Source organism: Grus americana, chromosome 1 (assembly GCF_028858705.1).
Source record: "Grus americana isolate bGruAme1 chromosome 1, bGruAme1.mat, whole genome shotgun sequence".
Classification (NCBI taxonomy): domain Eukaryota; kingdom Metazoa; phylum Chordata; class Aves; order Gruiformes; family Gruidae; genus Grus; species Grus americana.
The window spans coordinates 119,588,141-119,609,528 of record NC_072852.1 but is presented as its reverse complement, the minus strand read 5'-3'; the positions used below and the strand labels follow the sequence as shown (position 1 = coordinate 119,609,528).

The following is a 21,388-nucleotide window of genomic DNA, read 5'->3' as shown; positions in this document are numbered from 1 at the left end:
GTCCTGGTGCTGCTTCTCCACAGAACCATTCTTAGTGCTGCTGTTGGTTTTGGTATGGAGTTTGGTATCAGTGTATTTTTTTGAGATACCTCTATAAAACATTTTTAGCTGGCTTACATTTACTGTCTCTTGCAGTATAGAAGTGTTCATTTTTCAACTTGTGTTAAGAGAGGTGAGAGAAGTTAAGTGATTTCAGGAATAGAGAAATGGAATATGAAAAAGGAATACAGAAGAGTTGGTGCTCAGTGACGTATCAGAAACCCGCGCTATAACTCTCCCCTGGCCAAGGAAATCTCACTTGTTCTGAGACTGTAACGCAAAAGGCCCCTGGCCGTATTGTCAAGTGGTGTCCTTGGAAAAATGCTGTTAGTGAGCCGCAAGGTTATCTGTGGCCCCTGCAAGATGCTGTACTATTCTGTGAAGTTTCTACTCGGGCATCACCTCTGCATTAGCGTAAGGATTGCACACGGGGACGGGACTGTGGGACCTGATGGCTGGTGACCCCTTTCTGCCCAGGAGAATGGTACGGAGCAGGAGGAAGCCGGCTGAGCATCCTTCCCGCCATGTCAGTGCCTTCGGGTGTGGCCTTGAACGTCCACTTGCAAGATGAGAGAATAGTTTGGTCCCAATCCCTCTAGGAAGCCTTCTCCTTTCCAGAGGAATCTACCAAGGTTAATAGCCATGTGTGGTCAACGTCTTGTTTTTTGGAACCTGGATTAAAACCACCACTAAATAACCACCTATCTGCTGGTGACGACTTCTGGTTGTTCCCGAGCCGAGCTGGATTTAAAATGGCAATGTGGATGACCCAATTCCTATTTACAGTTTCCTCAGCTCTCCCATGCCCCTAGATACATCTTTACTTGGGAAACTACGTAAAGCAGCTGCCACGTACTTCGTTCAGAGTTTCCATTAGTATCAGCTCGTGCAGAGGATGCCAAGTCCAGTTCTCACTTATGTCAGTGAGACCTCAGGGCTCTTTGGGTTCCTTCAGACCAGGGAGCTGGTGTGCCTGGCACTAGCTGCCCACTGCCACCCATTTTGTAGGAAGCGTTTTCTGCCTTACCATCCCCCATTATTTCTGCCTTCCTGATGTCCTGTAGGTAAGGCCTATGAAACCCTCCTCTGACTTAGATGCCATTTCTCCATTACTTTATGTCACTAGGGTCAAGATTCATCTCACCTAACTTTGTCTGAAAGCTAAACCTGTCTTCAGAGCTAATGGAAATAGAGGCATAACCAGAGGGTATTTAATCCCATTTTAAAATAGATTTCAAAGGAGCCTAGGCAACTCTTTTAGCCTAGATGTCAAGCTTTGGGCAGCTAAAGTAAGGTAAAGATAATCTTGCTAAAGGATTTGCATACATTGCTGCTTCTTGATTCTGTAGCAGAAAGGTGCATTCATAGGCTTGAAAAGTCTCCTTAAACTTTTAAAAGAAAAATCACATGCCAACTTTTTAACAATGGATCAGATGGAAAAAAAGTTCTACCAAATATGTTTCGAGCTGCTATCTTAGGTAGTTTTAGTACTCAGTTAAAGGTAGCAGAAGTACAGGGATTAGCAATTTGGATTTACAAATTACTACATTTTTTAAAATGGTTTCTGTGGGGGGTAGGAGGGTAAAAGTCATTCATGGCCTCATGGGACTGTGACTTTTGAAAGTTTTGTAACTCAGTTTTGTATGTTAATTTTCCTTTCACCAACACTTGTAGGATTACACATAATTTCAAAAGTATATTTAATCCTGTCTCTTTTGGAGTTTGGTGAAATATTTTGCTTTGATGCTTTGTGTTTGCTTGGCCCTGACTAAAAATTAAATACATGCTAATCTTTATTCTTTCCCTGCTCCAGAAAGAGGTTATTTTAAAATGGGTTCAAACATACAACCCTGTTATCAAGTCGATGGTATCATTCCTAGCTAGGATCCCTGTGCCTCTCACAGATTTTAGCTTTTGCTGACAAGGAGGCACAGCATTCCTGGCTATTTGCACCATATGGTGAATAACTGCAGCTTTTATCATGAAGGAATCCCCAAGTGCTTTTCAAACTATTTTTATAGGAGTCACTTCACTCATCACTGAAACGGAGCCAGTGCTGGGGTAAAACATGGCAACCATTCAGTGGTAACCAGAGTCTGCAGCATTTCTGAAAACCTGGGACCCTTTTGCACAATGTCAGTATTTTTTATGATACTGGTCATGGAAGGCCAGGTCCTCAGTATGAATAAATTAATCTTTTGCCTTCACTGGTGTCTGCAGAGTTGCTGTGATTTCTACCCATGGCAAAACTGGCCCTGCCCGAGTACTTTTCCCTCTCTGAAGCCTTGATTATATAAAAGCCACTTTTGTCTGATTTCCCACTTGGTAAATCTTGAAGCAGCTGTCAGAGGAAGCATCCGACATTGTTGGAGGGGACACCAGCGCTGCCCCTTCCCGTCCTCACCCCTGCTGCTTGCTGACGTCCCCAAGCCTTTCCCAGAGCCATGAGCTGCCGTCAGTGCAGACCCTGCACCCTTCTCACTTCAGGATGATGGGAAGAAAAAAACAGCCTTATCCTTGGTTTATCCTTATAGCCAACACCAGGTGGAGGTAACAACCCAGGTGGCCTCTCTTTGTTGATCTTCAGGCAGATTTGGCAGCTCTACCAGTTGCCTGCTGGATCCCGAGCATGGCATGAAGTCTCCCTCTGCTTCAGTCTCCTGCTGCGCAGCGAGGAGATAGCATCTAGCCAGCAGCAAAGGAGGCAGCAGTATTTTCCCACTTCATGCATCTGTTCCGAGGGTAAATTAATCAAGTAACACAGGCAAAAAGCTGCAAGGCGGATGCCTAAGTTAAACATCAGGTAAAGTTCTTGAGGTAAGCCATACAAGGTCATCTCAGATGCCTAAAGTTAGAAATCTTAGCTTTCTGCCATCACTTAAGACAAATAAAATTAAAGATTATCCCTGAGAAAGTTTTTGAAAGGAAACTGTCTTCTCATGCAGTCAAAAGCCCCTCTTAAAATCTGTGGGGCGTTTGCTTGTGTCGGAGCCGTAGGATCGGGCCTGGCACACATTGCCCTTGCAAATGCTGTGCTCTTCATCAGTGGTAAATCTTGCACTGAAAAAATGAAACAACAGCTCCAAAATAATGCTTTTTGTCTTTAAGATGTGCAAATTCTTATGATCTTGTAAATGAATGCCTTAACTAGAGGCTCTCCAAGATATGTTAATTTGAACCCTGGGATCTGGTAATACAGGACTTCCCACGGCATCACCTGGGCCCGTCTGAGAGCATGTCCTAAAAAATACGATAAAAATGAGGGCTATGTTATGGGTGGAGTTGTGTGGAAAAGAGCATGTGGCTGACAGCATTTTTTCCAGGAAACTGGGCAGTGGGCTTGTGATTTCAGATGCTTTACTAGATAGTGCTGGTGATCTTGATGAGCAAACCAGGCTGCCTTTCTGCTGGGTGAGGTTCAGATGACGCCTAGCCCCACTATTACATACTTTCATGTGGTTTAGATATAGAATATTTATATTGTTTTGAATGAGATAGACTTTAATGAGAAGGCAGTTTTGGAAGTGCTGGCTGTAATAGCAGCACTGTTAATATTACTGGTTTTGGCATGGCATGCACAGGAAAAGTCTTTCTAGAGCCAGAAATCCGACAAGCTTGACAGGGGGTAGCATCTCTTCTATCTGTCTTGCTCTGCATGTGGCTATAACTTAAGATTATTATTTCCTCTGTGACAGGCAAATAATTTTGGCTAAAAATTGACTTGGCTGTGGGAGACAAAGACCAGCTTCACACATGTAGATATAACCTATTGCACATCATCTTCCCCCCTCCTCCAGAGAAAAGTTGTAAGGGAGTTTCCTGGAATATTTCACTCACATGAGAAAGCTTTTTTTTTTTTTTGTAAGGAGAGATGTTTAAAAGAAAGGAAGGAGTCTAATTACATAACTTTAATTTATGCCAATATCCTTTTTTTTTATGATTTTCATTTTCAGGTAGCGAATCAGCATTCCATTTTCAAATAAACTGTTGGCTGCATTACTCTGAAGCATTAAAATATTTCTATATCCAACCTGTATATTTACATTTGAAAACAAAACTCTTCCAAGAAATATTTTTAGAATTTTTTTTAAAGAAGCAAAAGAAGATAAATCATTTAGAAGGGACTGAGTATATGAATATTGCCATTTTTTAGCTATATATCACCGAACACATTGTCATGAAAGCAATACAAAATGTTATACTTCCCTGCTTTGAGGAGTTCTGCTCTCTGCGCAGAATAAAATTGAAGTAATGGAGAAGAATTACCTTGGAAACCTCCCAAAGAAATAAAAAAATATGTAAAATAACTTCACAATTCTTAATTTAAGTATAGTGACATTTCACAAGAAAAGACAGTCATGTACAATTTACAGTAATATTTCCAGTCTGCTTTCTTGCACACTGGCTAATCTTCATCCTTTTGGGATGCAACCACAAAATGACCAAAATCAGAGGTCCCCAGAGAGGCTGCCAAGTCTGCACCTGCCCTCGGTAAGGAGCAGGGGAGCTGGTTGGGTAGAGCATCCCCTCCACGCACCCACAGCAGAGCTCAGCACCGGCACGGCACCTGTTGTGTGGCCACAGCCCAGGGGAACCGTCCGAAGGCTGCCTCTGACCAAATGCTTAACTCCAAGAGTTGCCTTCTTGGGCGCAAAGAGCCAATGTGAAGAAGTGGAGCTGGGCACGTAGCGGTCCCATTGCAGGAGAGCAGGGAAGCGGTGGTGGTGGACCCCACACACAGGCTGGTCTAAAGCAAAAATGTTTCTTCTGGGAGAAGTTGTCTAACTTTAAACAGCTCCTCCTCTCATATCATGTAAGGATGGGGAAAAATATTCTCCTGGCAGGCATGGACTGCTCGCCCTTCTTTACAATGAGGGCATTTAAACACATATCTTACCCTCCCCAGGACATTGTTCAAACCACAGGGTCGCAGGAAAGCATAGGATGTGGTGGAAAGCAAGGCAGGGTGGCAAGGGAAATGCTTTCCCTCCTGATGAGGTTGATCCACCCTGTCCTGTGGGGTTTATGGAGCCAGAAGGTTGGATTTAACCGTTCTCAGCCCACCTTGTGGCAATGATCAGCATCAGTGTGTACTGAGTCTCAAAGATGGAATTTTTGAGCCAGTTCTACTTGGACAGATATACAGCCATTGTGGATGTGACTCCAGGATTGGGACTTCACAGTAAAACTTTTTCCTCATTTCCTTTTGGTAGAAGCTAATATTTTAGGGTGTAAATTTTTCTTCAGAGTAGTGTGAGGCATTTTTTTCTACCTGAAACTAGTTCTTAAACCAATATATAGGCACGTAAATAGAAATAACTTAATTTTCTGAGTGAAGGTTGGTTATGTGGGTTGGTGGCCCTCATCATTCTTTCAAATCTGAGCAGCCTGAACTAAACATCTTACAAGATGACTCCAGAGGGACTCCACTGTCTTCAGAGGGAGCCAGTCTGACTAGCCTAGAGCTTTCAGATAGCTAGCATAAGCAGAAACATATACCCTGCTTAAACTCAGATTTAGCCTGGTAGGCTGAAGATTTCAAAACTGCCAGAAGAAGTTTACTTTCAACACTCAGGCTGTTTTTAAATCTTCCCCCCTCACACACATACATTTTGGCTGCTATTTATCACTTTAAATTGTTCCCTATCAAATATGAAAAGTGTTAGGAGTAGCAAGGATGAAATGCAGGCACAAAGGAAGACAGTGACAAAACTCCCCTGGCTTCAATGGAGACGGGATTGAACCCTCACCATCTTTTTTTTTTTTTTTAGCTATATGTATATACTTTGAACTGTATCACTTTTTGCCATTTTATTTTGGCAGAGTTTAATGCTAGATAATAGTATATATATTTTTTTAAGTCAAGTTGCTAGCTTGGTAAAAGGAAATTAAATACTCCCTTTTAACCGTTAGTCTGTTGAAAAAAAAAATATGGCTGTATTAAGGTGTTAAAACCAGAAAACAGTAGAGTCATCCAGAGGAAGATCACAAGACAAACTGGTGAGCAGGGTTCTTAAGGCAAAATGTTTAAATATTTTTAAACAAAGTAGTCAAGTTCTAAATACTGTCTTTTTATTCTGTGGTTTTCCACAAGCATAGAATTATTTTCTACACATTGTATACCCTTTGAAGTAATTCACACATTGCATCAATGCATTCAGGCTGTGGCTTGCTCACAAGCTACGAATTCACTATGTTGATTTAAAAACCTATATTCAACCTATATGACCAGTCCATTCCCTGCATTTCTTGTAGTACCTTTTCCGAATGGATAATCAAAACTGTCTAAGCTACAAGGCCAGAAACAAATCTAGTAGTGCTCAATTGTATTTTGCTGAAGTCATCCTTCAGTACAGAACTTGCATGAATAAAGACACAGTGGAAAGACACTGACATCGTTAGCTTCTAAAACACCACAGTCTCGCCATAATTTTATGTCAGTGACTTCAAAGAGTGCCACATGGAAAACTAAAAATATGTGATTTTTTACAATGTAGATTATATGGATTAGCAATAGTTATTTCAGAAGGATGATGCAGCACACAGCCTGGTAATTCCTTTTCTGTATTGAGTTACAATTACAGTTGTAGTAACTAATGGTGGTACATTTTAAGGGAATTTGTAGAAAATCCTACAGATTTTTACTAGCAGTGGTTATTGAATCTCAAAAAATAAATGATTAAAAATGAGCTGGTGGAGCCTCAAAAAAAGCCAAACAGTGAAGATTTTTTTTTAAAGTATGGAAATATTTGCATCAATGTCTGCATTAATCTAAGTATTTTGACACATAATGAAAAAGCATTAGCGTGAGGAATACATTATACAAAACCGCGATAATCACTGAGATTCTATAGCATCTTGATGACCTTCCAAAATCTAGCCAATGTAAACTTTGTTAAGCTAGTAGTAGTGATGATGTAATTTGCTTTGTAAACAGCTTGAGAGATTTGGATGGAAAAACATCAGCCCTAGCACTTGAGGTTTTTTTCAACAAGCCACCAAAAAATGTATACACGGAAAAGTCACATCTCTCAGCTTTTTTGGTCGGCTTCATCTCACCTAACTTCAAACATCTGTAATGTCTGCATTTAGGCTATTTATCCCTTTACATGAGCGGTCCTTTCCGGTGGGAGGGAACCAGCTATTTTTAAGGGCAAAAATAATCTCAGCTGAAAGCAGTCGCTAAAAAACTAACTGGAAAAAGAATCATACAGAATGGAGTCCTCCCAATTCCCCCCAAAGATGCTCTGGAAATGGTGCCTCGCTGAAAGAGGAGACACCTGCAAGAGGTGGGGAGGCCTTTGGGAGGAGGAAGGGTTGTCCTGGGGCAGGTGTCCGCGGAGGAGAAGCGGAGCTGTCCAGCAGCGCCGGCACGGCGCAGCGCACCCAGCTCTCCTCGGGTACGGCCGCCGCTCTCTCCGGCGGAGAGAAGACAAGCACCTGGGGAAAAGTCCTACCTTCCCCTTCCACCGGCAAGCGAGCACTGCGCTGGCGTGCTTCACAGCTGCCGCTAGTATCGCTTTTGAAGCCTCCTTGTTTGCAGGGGCTGAGAAAGCACTGAATGTGTCTGACATCATCCACAAATGTTAAACACAAGTGGAGCTGGGTCGACGGAAGTTCTCCTTTGAAACATGGTTTTGAAACACTGCAGTCTTCAAAGCCGGCTTACATAGCCTGTGCTGTGATACACAGTCTTTTGTTTTGCATAAGTGTTTGTTTTAATGAGGTAGTGCAATGCAGCTCATCAAAATCAAAAACATATGATGCACCCTAGGCAAGAGAAAGGCAATAACTATACAGATTTTTGAAGAGGGCTAGTCATACCACAGGCTACCATTATAACAGAAAAAACAACAAGAATTTTAATATAGCTGTCTGGCCAAATATATTAATTTAAATTGAATGGCTTTTTCTGATATTATAGCTGTGAGGCACAATGTTCTACTGGCAAGCATCTTCAAAACCTTTTTTAGAAGATTTGCTTCAAATTATTTCTGTGCACCAGATCTTGATGGTATGTACATTTGGGAGTCTAACCAAAGGAAAAGAGCTTTTGATTAAATCAATGACCTTTCCTGGAGGTTGAATGAAATGGAGATTGTAATACAAAAAGCTACTCTTCCAAATAGTGTTTTATTCAAAATATTTACTCTAAGCTCTCCTCCATTAAATTTGCCCTAACTTTTTCACAAATGTTCATATCCTTGTGCCAGCATAGAAATATACTTTCCTATTAGAAAATCCTTTTAAATAAATTTTAGTCATTTCCATGACTACTTCCCCAAATGGCTTGCTAACCACCAATTTCCATTCTTGCCAGAGAAGACTGCTGGGTGCTGTTTACTCTTGGAAACTTGGTCTTTATTGTGCTTATGCTTTGTTGTGCTTCTTCAAAATCTGTAATACTTGTTTCCCTCAGCTAATTGCATCTCTTCCCACTTGGCAAAGTGGGGACATTTTCCTGCTGATGTGGAGAGGAATGAGTGCGATCATTTCTTAAAATTATTTTCTGTATTGATTTCACTTGATAAAAACAGTGTCATCTTATCCTGGCAAATATCTTTGCACTTTGTTATTATTCTGTGAAGCAGAGCTCTGGGTACCCACTAAAGCTGAGAACAACATGTAACATCTTCCCCAGCAGTTGGTGTTAATGAAAGTTGAGTCCCACAAGGAGACCAACAGCTTGTGTGATATTAGGCTGCCTGTTATTAGATTAGGCTTGCTACAAAGCCATCAGAAACTTCACCAAAAGGCACAAGCTCAATAAGTGCCGTGCAGAGATGGTGGAAGAAAAAAAAAATCGCTTTCCTGCTCCCCTGAGTGGTCTCATTTTCACTTGGGTGTGGGGCAACCTACAGACAGCCTTGGCACAGCTTGAAGTGGTCTCTTACCATTTTTTATTTTGCTTTCTGGGGTGGATACTGATTCTCTGCAACCTAAGTTATCTTCTACAGCAAAAGAATCTTCAGTGACCCCTTTTGGGAAAGGCGGGGGTTTTTTCTGGCCTGTGTATGTCTGATGCACCATAGGTTACCTGATCAGGATTTGACAGTCTAGCTATATGCCAATAATGCAAAAATTGTTCTAGGACAAAAAACAAGTCTTTGCTATATACTTTAGAAATAGTCTACTTCATTCCCACAACACCACTGTTTTTCCCAACCTGCTTTCCATAATTTTGGAGCCATCAGAGTGATTTAAAGAAATTTAAAATCAGTTAAGGAAACAACCTTCTAACAACATTTCTCCCATCCCTTTTGCATCTCATGTTACATTGTGCTGTACTTCTAAAGTTGGTGGGCAGTTTGAGCCCCTCACAGGAGACAACAAAATTCAAGGTGTAAGGTGACAGCAATTTGCTTTCTCTAATACAAGACAACATCTCCTCCTCTATCCACAGAGGGTATGAAAATTGCTAATGGAAGTATTAACTAATATTATTTCCATTATACTAGCTCTGCTGCTCTGAAACACAAAGTAGTGGCCAATCCTTCTGCTAAGGGTGCCCTTCTCCCACCCTCAACCTGTAGTACCTTTCTGAAATCCCCACGCAATCATCCTCTGCAGTTACTACAAGTGCACCACTGGGACAGAATCAGGCATCCTCCTTCAGTGACCTGCAGGGAAATAATTTTGGCCAGCGAGTTTAGTAGTTCTGCCTTGGTTTCCAGGTTGCATCAGTTGTCTCCCCAGGAAGATCTGGATGGAAATCTTGCTTTTAGAGCACCACTCCTGACAGCAACACGCAACCCAAGGCGTGAAGGGAGCATATTCATCGTACTGCCAGGCTGAGCACATGCTGCCACCTCAGGCATTTGGTTTCACACTGCTTAGTAACAGTGCAGATTCACACTGTTTTGTTTTCAGTTACTTCCTTTGCCTTGAGATGTCTCCTTAGAGGCAGGCTGCTGTCCATATTTGTTTGTTCTGTGCCCAGATAGAAATTCAAGATTCATCAAATACAACCAGGTTTTGCAACCCATGGGACTGAATGCAGAATTATGGTCAGTCCCCACAGAAATACAAATACCCTCTCCAACTTAGTGGACTGAAAAGTCTGAATCTAGAACTCAACAGCAACGTTCAGAACTGGTTCTGTTAGCTTCTCTCTCTCATGGGCACAGGGCCCCCATCAATCACACTTGCTAAATGTGTTTCAGATAGGAACTTTTCTTTTCAAGCAGTAGTGCAGTGCTTTAGTATGATCAGCATTACTTCTTTAGCACAACTAGATAAATAATGATTTCCTAAAATAATTTTATTACTTTATAATGCCAAAATAAGCTACTGCATGTCCAAAGACTGGTTTTGTATCCAGGCAATTTTTGGTGAATTTTTCCACTTACCTGAATGCTCCTCTATGTTTCTGACTCTACTGTAGGTCACCAGATCTGGTACAGTTGGAGTTTGGCAAAGCTGTTTTTCTTCTGATTTACCTGCATTTGATTACCTGATTTGCTGTTGTAAGTGCTGGAGGATGTTCAAACTTGTGTCAGATTGGAGTATTTTCCAGGAAAATGTTCTCATTCATAAACCTGGCTTTCATGAAGCAGAGATGTACTGTTCTTTTATCAAGGCCCCCAGCTCTAACTTTCCAATAGACAGACCTAGAGAGGTGCTGGTGCCTCAGGACACACTCTGATTTCAGAGATGCCAGTCTCAGCACAGCTTGGGACTCAGCCTATGGCGTGATGGCCCTTTTATCTCTGCTCAGAGGTTGAAGGGGCAACAAGCAACAGCTGATTGATGGGTGTGATCAGATATCCCCCTCGAATCACCTTGTGGCAGTGTGGTGTGTCTCTGTTCTTTTAATGCTGTATACAGGGACAATGTTTGTGACTTCGGGTAGGAGACCACTTTCCTTCTGGTCCTATTCACTTAGGCTTTCTTCCTAGTTTTCTAGAAACTTTCTTAATTGACATTCTGTTAGCTCCCAGTTTGAGTTGTTTTTTCTTCCACTAGTTTCTGCATCTACCAGTAGCAACCAATATTTCTACCTGCATTTGCCTACTGACCTTGAATTCAGGAAATTGCCTAAGTACACGCTTAACTTTGAGGATAAGCTTAAATTTTACCAGTTTTAATGGGATTTAAGCATGTGCTTAAAGTGAAACCTAAAATTAAATTTCTTTCCTGAGTAAGGATGTTCTCTTGAGTCAGACCCTGCATGCATTGCCTTAGAATAGATCCTGGCTGTCCCTCGAGTATGTTAGACATGCCGGATGCTTTCAGAAGTGGTTAATCTGATGAAAGAATTCATCTCAGAGTCATAAAGAAACCACAGGTTTCCTTCACTTTCAGACTCCTCAGTCTGCTGCTTTGATATCGTTGGTCAGATGCTTGTGCTGCAAGATAATTTGTGTGGAAAGTTTCATCCTCTTACAGTCATATAGGTGAGAGATCTACCCAGCTGCTCACACATGAGAAGCTGGTGTGACTTTTATTTCTTACCTCTGTGCAGGTACCTTTTTTGTGAATACAGACTGGGCTTGTGCACTAGTACTTTGAAAGTGGAAGTTGTCAAATGAAGACCAAAACCTTCAAGATTCAAGAAATAGACACAAGATGATAAAACACAATTCCTGCAAAACAAAGAGAGGGCAAGAAGTGCAAGGGGCACATACATTCCCATGACTTTTCTTCCTTGGACAGGCAACACACTGAAAACTTTATAAAGGGAAGAAATGCAGTCTCAATAAACAGCACACCACCATATACATGTAATATGGGAGACACGCACCTGCTTGTGGCTTGTTGTTGTAAATGGGACATGGCTCTCTGAGTACAGAGAAACATTTTGTTTTACAGATGTTGCACAAAGTTTTCACATTTCCTAATTTTGTCAGTTTCTTTAATAATCCAAAGCAACTCATGGAATTAAACTCAAATTTGCAAATATTTCTGATGGTTCAGAATTGTATTTTATAAGGGATATATTATTCACTTCTCCCCAAAATGTGGAAACAATATCCCCATTATGATATGTTTGCAGTTCTCCTTGAACAGCATTCTCCCAGTGAAGTCCTACTCTCTCTGCTTTGCTTAGCCTAATTTATTCAGCACATAAGAATGTTTGTCACCCTCCTGTATCCTTTGCATTTCCTTAGTACATGATAAATATTTGGGGAAGGGGGCTCTTGCCATGTCTTGGCCAGGGAACCACCATGTAATGAATGAGATTGAAGCCCAAAATAGCATGGTGATTAGAGCACGAATTTATGTATATAATTTCCATAAGGTACTTTAATGCATGAGATTTATTTTAATCTGTAGGTGTTCCAGATTGAAAATGGCAGGGTAACTTAAAAAAATAATACAGGAAAAAAAAATCCACAATAAGAAAATTAGCCTGAGGGAGAAAATCCTTCAAATGAAACTTTACCCATAGCAGCTGAATATTTTGTTAAGAGCTGAACACATTGAAATCCTCATCATAACTGAAGAGTCAACTGTTTTGACTTCTTTTGTACAGTCTTTAAAATTAATAACATAAATTACCATGTATGAAACTGGCTATTCATAGCACACAATGTTCTGTTGTTTGGTGTAAGAAGCTTGCAAAAGCAATCTAATTGTTTTCCAACCTTAGTTGAACTAACATGTATCATTTTATTTGTTATCCACTTCAATTTTGTTTCAAAGGACAATTTCTAGAATGACAGCTTAGTAACATCAGACTTACTGTAACTTTTGCATTTTCTATTTTTCTATTAGAAGCTCAAGCCAGAAAAATATCCCACTTCTTGACAGTTGATTAGAACCATTTACTATAATTTTTGACGCTGCAATTATATGGTTCTGTGTCAAATAATATATTCCAAATTCTTTCCTCATGGAGAGAGCTGCGTGGCTGGCAATATCTCGATGGACTTGCTTGGATCATACTTGCGATACTGGCAGATACACAGTTTTGGTTCTGCATATGCTTGGCTTGAACAAAGCATACACAAGCATAACTTCAGGAGAAGTGCGTTCTTTCGTAACGTTATTCTTGTGTGTTATTTGTACTCCAATGGCAAACAAAGCTTCCCCAAACCACAGATATGGGGCTGCCGTTGTGCAGGACCCAGGAGGAGTTTATGAGTGAAGGTCCTGATCCAGGAAAGCATCTGACCAAGTGTTGTATCTTAGTTCAGTTGCTTGTAATTCCTTGTGTCCCACTTTGCACAGGACAATTAAAGAGCACGCGAGAGGCTGAGCCGGGGCGTGATGAAGCTGCTGTCTTGGCAGGTGGCAAGTCCCGCTGGCGAGGGATGGAGGTGAAGCGAGTGCTGTGCCTGGGCACGCACCGGGCTACCGTGGAGGAAGGGGGGGCTTTCCCTCCTTGAAAACATTGAGAATTGTGCTCTTTCCTTCCCTTGCTTTCATGACAAGTGCCCTGAAAACAAAGTGTTGAAATCACTTAAAATATCTATTCAAGGGAACGTCCAATGTTTTCAAAGCCTGCTGTTGTTTTTGTTCAGGCCAAAACTTCTGAGCACGTTTGTCCTGAACTAGCAAATGGCTTCAGCTTTCCCCAAACCGCATTCTTTGGCGAATAACTACATTGCCCATAAATAAATACATAAATAAATACAATTTCACTGAACTGTGATGGAAACGTTGTATATGGTAAGGAGTCTTTGCAGGACTGGAACTGCAGCTTGGCCTTGGAGGGGAACAAGCACTCTACCTGAGTGCTAGAGTGTTAAACCACCTGGTCTTCTTAAATACCTGTGGCTAGCCAGCGAAGTAGGTTTGTAAGGTGAGTGACTCCTTATGAAGTACTGGTGCTAATAGTTGTGTCAGCAGCTCAGGGTAGTAAGGTCAGACCATCTATACAGGACTGTTTTTCAAATGGCATTTTTCTATATTTTTGGTAAGCTAGTTATAAGTACCATGTCTAAAAAAAGTCTGTTGAAGACTATTTTCCGCATCAGGTAGAAAAGTCCAGGTTTTCTGAAAATTGCCTGGGTTTTTTTTCACCTGCTGTTTAGGTGTCCTAAAACTCTGAATGTCCGATTACGCTGGTAAATCTCATAGTCAACTGACCTACACTGGGCATGCAAACCAGTGGCTTCAAGCATTTGTGCCTATGGTATGTGAAAGCATGAATAGACGCTCAGTTACAGCAAGAATGAAAATTCTCAGAAAAAGTAAAAAAATAAAGTCCGAAGCCTGCAAAACCACATCCATAAATTCATTTCTTACATTTTATGTAGTCTTCACTGAAGTCAATGAGAATGTAGTGTTCAATTTTGTAAAGATAAACCCACATATAAGTCTTTGCAGGACTGAAGTTCACATCTGTGGTGTTATTTTCAAAACCAAAATGAGATCATTAAAAAGAAATCAAACAGTTACAGTTGCTAAGTGATAACAACACAGGTACCAGTAGTGTCCTTTGTTGAACCTAAGAACCGAAAAGCTATGAAATATTAACACTTAAAGAAAACATAAATCTTGGTTACTTTCAAGTCTAAGGAGAATTTCCTACTTTCCCTTTTCTGTTCCCATTCCCTTTCCTGTTCTCTTTTCCTTCCTTTTTTTTTTTTTAGTGCCAGATCATTAAAAAATGGCACTGACATGAATAACATTCCTTCTCCCCTCTCCTCGTAACAAATTTACCATTTACAAGCCAAAAAAAATTTTCACCTAGCTTCACCAGCCCCCGTCCCTGCGAGTGTTCAAGGCCAGGTTGGATGGGGCTTTGGGCAACCTGGTCTAGTGGAGGGTGTCCCTGCCAGCAGCAGGGGGGGTTGGAACTAGATGGTCTTTGAGGTCCCTTCCAACCTAAACCATTCTGTGATTCTATGATTCTGTGATTCTTTTGGTTGTTAAAATAGAACTGTGTATGGAATGCTGGTTACAACTTTATGGGTGAAAAGAGGATTGCCCCTCCCTCAAGGCAGCCATTCGCTGTAGAGACAGATTTGACTGGAGGGATGGTCTGGGACAGGTTTGTCCTCAAGTCTCAGGGACTTGTCCATCTCAGATAGATCCTGTCCAGATTTCATAAGAAAACAGAACTCTATGCCCATTCAATGGAGGGGTTGAGAGCTCAAAGAGAGGTTGAGAGCTTTCCATGAGGTTGTGTAGCTCAGTAGGGAGGTGAGGGAGACAAGTTGTGTGCCCACCAAAGGAAAGGCAAGAGGAGCGTTTTGTGCTGCACTGGGTGCATTTTGCATTACTTTTGGCCGCAGCTGCTTGGCACACAGGCACCTGCGTGGACCCAGACTGGCTGCAGCACCCTGACTCTTGCACAGCATCTGTGGGTGATGGGAGGGAGTGGGGGAATCCTTGGCAGTAGGGAGGAAGGATCAGGGGGCAAAGATGCAGAGGAAGCCAAACTGCCTTAATGCCACAGCTCCTTTTTGAGAAGTACATTAGCACTTTAAGTAGAATTGTTTTAACAAGGAACTTCTTCTGTAGACCAGTCACAGTATGTTGTGGGAAATTCTGGGCTAAGTTTAGAGTGAGTAGGATGAAGTGACTCCAAGTCAGAACAAGCCCAACAGAAGAAGAGATAGTTTATCTTTCAGTTGATACAGTCTTTTGAGAAAATGGAGGTGAAGAAGTAAACGCCCCATGGAGTTGAGTGCCATGAACTGGAAAAGTTTGGCATCTTCTAGGGCTGGACCCAAAACACAGATCCCTTTAGAATAAACACCCCATTCTATGGGACTAATGCTGCATACAAAACTTCATTTCTGTTTTACTGGGTCCCAGCTAATTGCGAATGGTTGTTGGGAAAGTCACAGGCCACCAAGGTAATTCAACACACATGTTTTAGCAAGTTTTTCACACATGTCTGGCAAGCCTTTCATAGTAGGAGAAGGCTTTAGGGATTCTTTCCCGGGCCTTAAATCATGCATTAACTTCTATCAGTTATTGGTTCACTCCCTGTTTCCACTTCTGCTCATTTTTTATTATTGGACAGTACTTTTTGTGTCTTATAACATGACAACTTAGAGCCCTTTGAAACTCAGAATTTCCAGTTTGCAGGAAACTGTGATAATGTGTGATTTTTTTTAGTTCTCAGTGGGTTGAAATCTTAGTCCCATTGAGGCGAAAGGAGTTTTGCCATCCATGTCGTGGAAGCAGCACATTGTCTTTATTTTTCTTGAAACACCATGTAACCTACAAAGTGCTTTAGATATGGGTAAAAAGATTGTGATGATGATGACAAATCCCAGCTCTGTTAAAACTTGCGTTAGAATTATCTTGGCAATTAACTATATTCAGTGCTTTTTTCCAAAGTGATAAGCATTTTATGCCCACAGTTTTTATCCATTAAAGTAACAGAGAACTCCTTTGCTCTCTTTCTTGCGGGTGTATTTAGTCCCCAAGAGAAAATATTTTGGTTTATTGTTGCCAAGTCCTTTGATTTGACTGTAGTGCTTTTAAGATAATAATCTAATTTTCTTGTACATTGTTGGAAATGTCTTTCTCTAAATGTACTGAGCTTTAGAAATGTGGTCATACGGAGATCAGATCAGGTAGGACTTTATCAACGTGGCATTTCTTGAGTGTTGGAAATGCTTGATACAGAGCATTACAGATCCAAGGTACGTTGTTACTCTTTAGAAGAGTTCACAGACATGTTTCATTCTAGTAGTAAAAAATTATTTTATAAACTACTGGAATAACGCCAAAGGTAGAGAGTTGCCAACAGGCTGTTCCTGGGATCACCCAGTTTCTGAACAAAAGTCCTTTCTCCTACTCAAACGATCCTACGTGACCACCACCACAGATACGGGGTAAAGCTCCCAGACATGGCATCTAGCAGAAGAGAGGAATGAGGGGTTTCATTGCTAGAAAAAGCTATTTGTAGCACATCGTCATGCCATGATTTGAGACCTATCGTCTCTGCTCTTCGGAAAGCCACAAGAAAACTTCAGTCTCTACAGGCATTTTTGGTTATTCTTTCCTCACAACATATTTGCTCTGCTCCTCAAAAAGCTGATAAATATTTTGAGTTTAATTGTACGGCTGAGATTCAAGATAGACCAGTGTTAGTTAACAGTATTTTTATTATTATTTTTTTTCTCACAAGACATATGGTATTACTGGGTCTTAGAGAGAGCCAGAAATATCAGACAGTTACAGAAATGTGTGAATCTTATCCTTTTTGGACCACACAGCCTAGCCTCGGGAGTATTCCTAGAAGATGTACTATCACATTTTCCAAGTACTTAATTTCTATTTATTTTTTGAATCTTATTGCAAAATAATTTTTCAGTGATTATTGTTTTCTTTATTTTAGTATTTAAAAGGGCCAGCTAAATGTATTCTTCCATCCTAGACAGAAAAAACCCAAAATAAAATAAAAGCAAAGCAAGTTACCAGTGCAGTGGAAGTAGTTTGCTTTTACTGCATATGTATGCAGCATGCATTTAGTGTTTGAAAACAATTATGGGAATGGCATCTCCTGCAACCTGAATTTCTCTTTCATAATTTTGACAAAAGAAGAGTGTTCACGGAGGAGTCTAATTAGCACATTGCTCCATTGGCCTCCACCCCATTGCTCTTCTAACTGTGCCCTGTCACCCACAGCTGAGGGTGGCACCAGGTGAGGGGTCCCTACTGCAGACAGGGCAATTATTTCAGTTTTAACGTAAGATACTGTGAGATATCTGGCACAGATTGAGACAAACCAGGTAGACCAAAGTTGGTTTTATATGTCTATTGTTTCTTTTACATTTCCTCTTTCCTGATAATGGGGAAAAAGATCAATCGGGAATCCATTTTTTTTGCTGTTGTTCAAATCTTGAACTACATCTGAGTTCATAATAGATGTATAAAAGTCCTGAGGGTTTCTATTTGTGTCTGTCTGTCTGTTTGCTGGGGTGGGGATATTCCTGGGTGTGTGCATGTATCTCAAGGTGGTCAAAGGGTGGCAGATTTCAGTTATTAAGAATGATCTGGATTAGCCCTGGTCTTTCTGGGTCAGTAAGTTTCAAACACAGATATTTCACATCTGTTTCTTGTTCACAGCCACTAACAAAGAAGTACAATACCGAAAGAGTCCCAGTTTTAGATGCATGTCTGGTCCTTTAAGGAATTCAGCTAGTTACTTAGAGAGGGGAAAAAAAAGCACAGCTATACCTCCTATTCAGATTTGCAGATTAGGCAAGAGCCCAGAGGTGAAAGGTCAAATAAAACAGTTGAAAGCATTTTCTATAGACTTGCTAGTCGTGGAGAGGAAAAAAGAGCATGCAGTCCTCCAAAGCATGCTATAAAAGCCAGAAGAGTGTGAGAGACACTTTAATAGGTTCCATTCTTGATGAAAATCTTGAAACAGCCTCACTAATATGGTGTAGAAATCCAATATGCCAGACATTTTTGCTGTGTGCAATGCCCATCAATCTAGGGATGGTAGGACCTTGAAGGACAGTGTTCTGTAATAACCAGTTCAAACTATTGTGTAGTTCAGTGAAAATGATCTAAAACATTTGGAAGAAAGTGATGAAAAATGTTGGCCTTTGCCCTCACAGTTACTTCTTCTTTCCTTGCAGAGAGGTTGCTTTTTGAAGCGTTTTGGTTTGGGTTTTTTTTTCTGTCCTGTGGTATCATTGTCGCTTAGCCAGCTTTAAATTAGGATCAAAGATAAACCAAATAGCTTTCATATCAGTGGCAACTTTCAGCCAAAGTTTTCAGCACACTTTAATTATTAATCCATACAGCACTCCTTTGTCATTTGGTGGTACAACTGTTAACATTTTGGAGGTGGGAAAATTAAGGAAGAATGAAAGGAAAGTTGAGGTTAGGTTCATCTCACATAAGCAGAGTTATCCAAAAGCTGAGTGTCTCAGGTAATCCTACAGGTTCCCTTTGTAGCTGATGGACAGAGAGAGAGAAGTACTTAAAGGTGTGATTCATCTCACCTCTTTTAAGCAGCTGTTGCAGGTGACACTGAATGACATGATGAAGTTATTTGTATTGGGGACTGCAGAAGAAGTCTTGGAGAACTAGCTTAGTCTTGACACCTACATTAAAATTGTTGAAGCCTGATGAAGCGAATCCCACTTCTTAAGACAGTGATTCAAGTCCCTGTCTGCAAATGAGCGTGTCAGCACTTCCCTGTTACGAAGTACATTGCATTGACTATTGCAGATAGCTCCAGTGTCAATATAATAGTGATGGTGTCACTGTAATTCATGTAAAGAGAGCTCCCATTTCATTTCCCATTTATGTGGTATATTTTTTATGTAGAGAGTATAGCTGGTCTCCAAAGATGATCAGAACAGAAAAGGTGGGCAAACAGAGGTGTAGTCACCAAAAATATTTTGGCTGATACAAGCTTAAATAGCTTGAGTCATAGTTAGGGACTCAGGGTTGATAAATGAAGTGCTTTGATTTTCACTTTGAAAGCTTCCAACATTTCATTTCGGTAAAACTGTCCATTGGAAGACAATCCATTCTTGATTGCTCTTGTTCCGTGAAGTAAAGTTTTAAAAAAATCGCATGGCCCGCAAATCAGGCGCTCTCCCAACTTTTCAGCTCTGCCAGCAAGTGAAGTGAATTCATTGCTGTGGCAGAAGGGCAGGTGGGGACGGGGGAAAGACGTGAAGGGACTAATCGGCCAAACGGGTTGGAGCAGCTGGAGAGTGCTTGGAAGGAAGCAAAGACACGAGAGTGGGAATATGTTAAGTTGTAACCAGCCCTGAAGGCAAAACCGATGGTGGGTGCCACCGCAGCAGGAACAAATCTCTTTTATCTGCTTCTGTTAAAATACCTTTTTTTTTTTTTTTTTTAATCAAAAGAAGTAATTTCAGACTTTGGAAAGAGCTGTTTCATCGCGTCCTGTTGGAGGAAACAATGCGGCCGGGCGAGCCAGCAGCTCTCCTTTAGAGGGGCAGGGAGCACCCTCTAGTGACCGCCGGTGCCGAGCTGCCCGCGGCTCCCGGGGCGCTCCCGGCGCTCGACGCCAACCGGGGCAACGCCGGAGGGGTGAGGACATATTCCTCCTCGCTCCGCTGCCGTGCAACACCTGGTAGTAAGGGAAATGAGAAGCGTGAAAGCTTGGAAAGCTGGAGGAAAAGGTGCTTTTCATGGGATGCGTGTCAGGTTGCCCCAGTGGCCAGGTAGGGATAATTAGTGTTAATTATGTGTTTTTACACGGGCTGCTTGCTTTGATGTAGTAATTGGAGTTTGGCAAAAGCAAATGTCCCACTCGGAGTAGCGCCTTGCTCCCAGACTTAACTTCCATGTTTCCAGCCATGGGTCACTGGGCACAAGCCCACCCCAGGGCTGGACCCCGTTTTTCCCAGGACGGAGCTTCTCCTGCGTCCTCAGACCTGGTGCTGCATCAAACCCGCTCAGGCGTGGGAGGAGGAGGTCCCCTGGGCAGCCCCAAAAGCCCAGCAGTCCTGGGGACAGGGGGCAAGAGTCCGTCATCCCAGAGAGCAGTGCCCTGAGCTCCTGGCCCCGCAGCCCCTCGGGGCAGGTTGTGAAACTCCCTTCTTCTGAGCCCCCCTGTTTGTTCTCCTGGTAGAAGTCTATTTGTGAGAGCTTTCTTTGTGGTGAGGGGAGAGTTTCCCCTTCTGGGAGAAGATTTACTTTTTCTTCAGAGCCAGTTGAAAGGTGTGAATTAAAGGGAGGAAGTCCGGCTGAAGGGCTTGCTGAAAACTCGGTTAGAATGTATTTGGCCCTCACACACCGAGCTGAGTATGGCCAAACTGACATTTGGAGCTACATTTAAGCAAAATGCTTTATCTTTTTGAGAGGATAAAGACCTTTACAGGTGTATCTTCATGTGCGATGAAGTAGTATTAATTTGCCTGGATTTCTTCAAATCTGCTTTCAAGACCTGCTATGCAAAGTCTTTTATTGTACTCAAGTTTTTTGATTTGTAGCCTGGTTCTACCTAAAGGAGAACCTCCTTTTTACCTGTAACGTTGGTTGGAGGAACAGAGCTCACTTTTTCTTTTTTCCGTACTCTTCTTTTAATATCCACATCTGCACACACTGTATGTACGCATACTGAGCATAACACACAAGGTGAACATGCCTCTAGTTTGCCCAATCATTTACTCAGAGTTATTTATAACGTAAAGAAATCTGTACAGTTAAAGGGATGAAGGCCACATTATTAGCAGTACTAACAACATTTTGAACGTGAGAAGGCAAGAAGCTATCCGGGCAGACTGCTGAACAAGAGTCGTGTAAGTAAAACATGTAGGGGCACCGGTGAGGATAGCAGAGTGCACCTCTAGTCTTTTGGTCAGCCCTGGCTGAGAGCAGTGTTCTTGGTTTACCTCCCAGACAGCAAGATGGATTGCAGATCTGTTTATATAGGGCAATTTGCAATGTATTTCCTACATCCTAACAATCTAGCAGATATGACAAGAAAAAAATCTGAGGA

General features: G+C 41.6%; 1 protein-coding gene across 5 annotated transcripts in view; it reads left to right on the top strand.

Moving 5' to 3' along the window:
- Window positions 1-21,388, top strand: part of ERG (ETS transcription factor ERG) — a 151,073-nt gene that overhangs the window by 58,651 nt on the left and 71,034 nt on the right. The gene's annotated exons all lie outside the window — the stretch shown is intronic.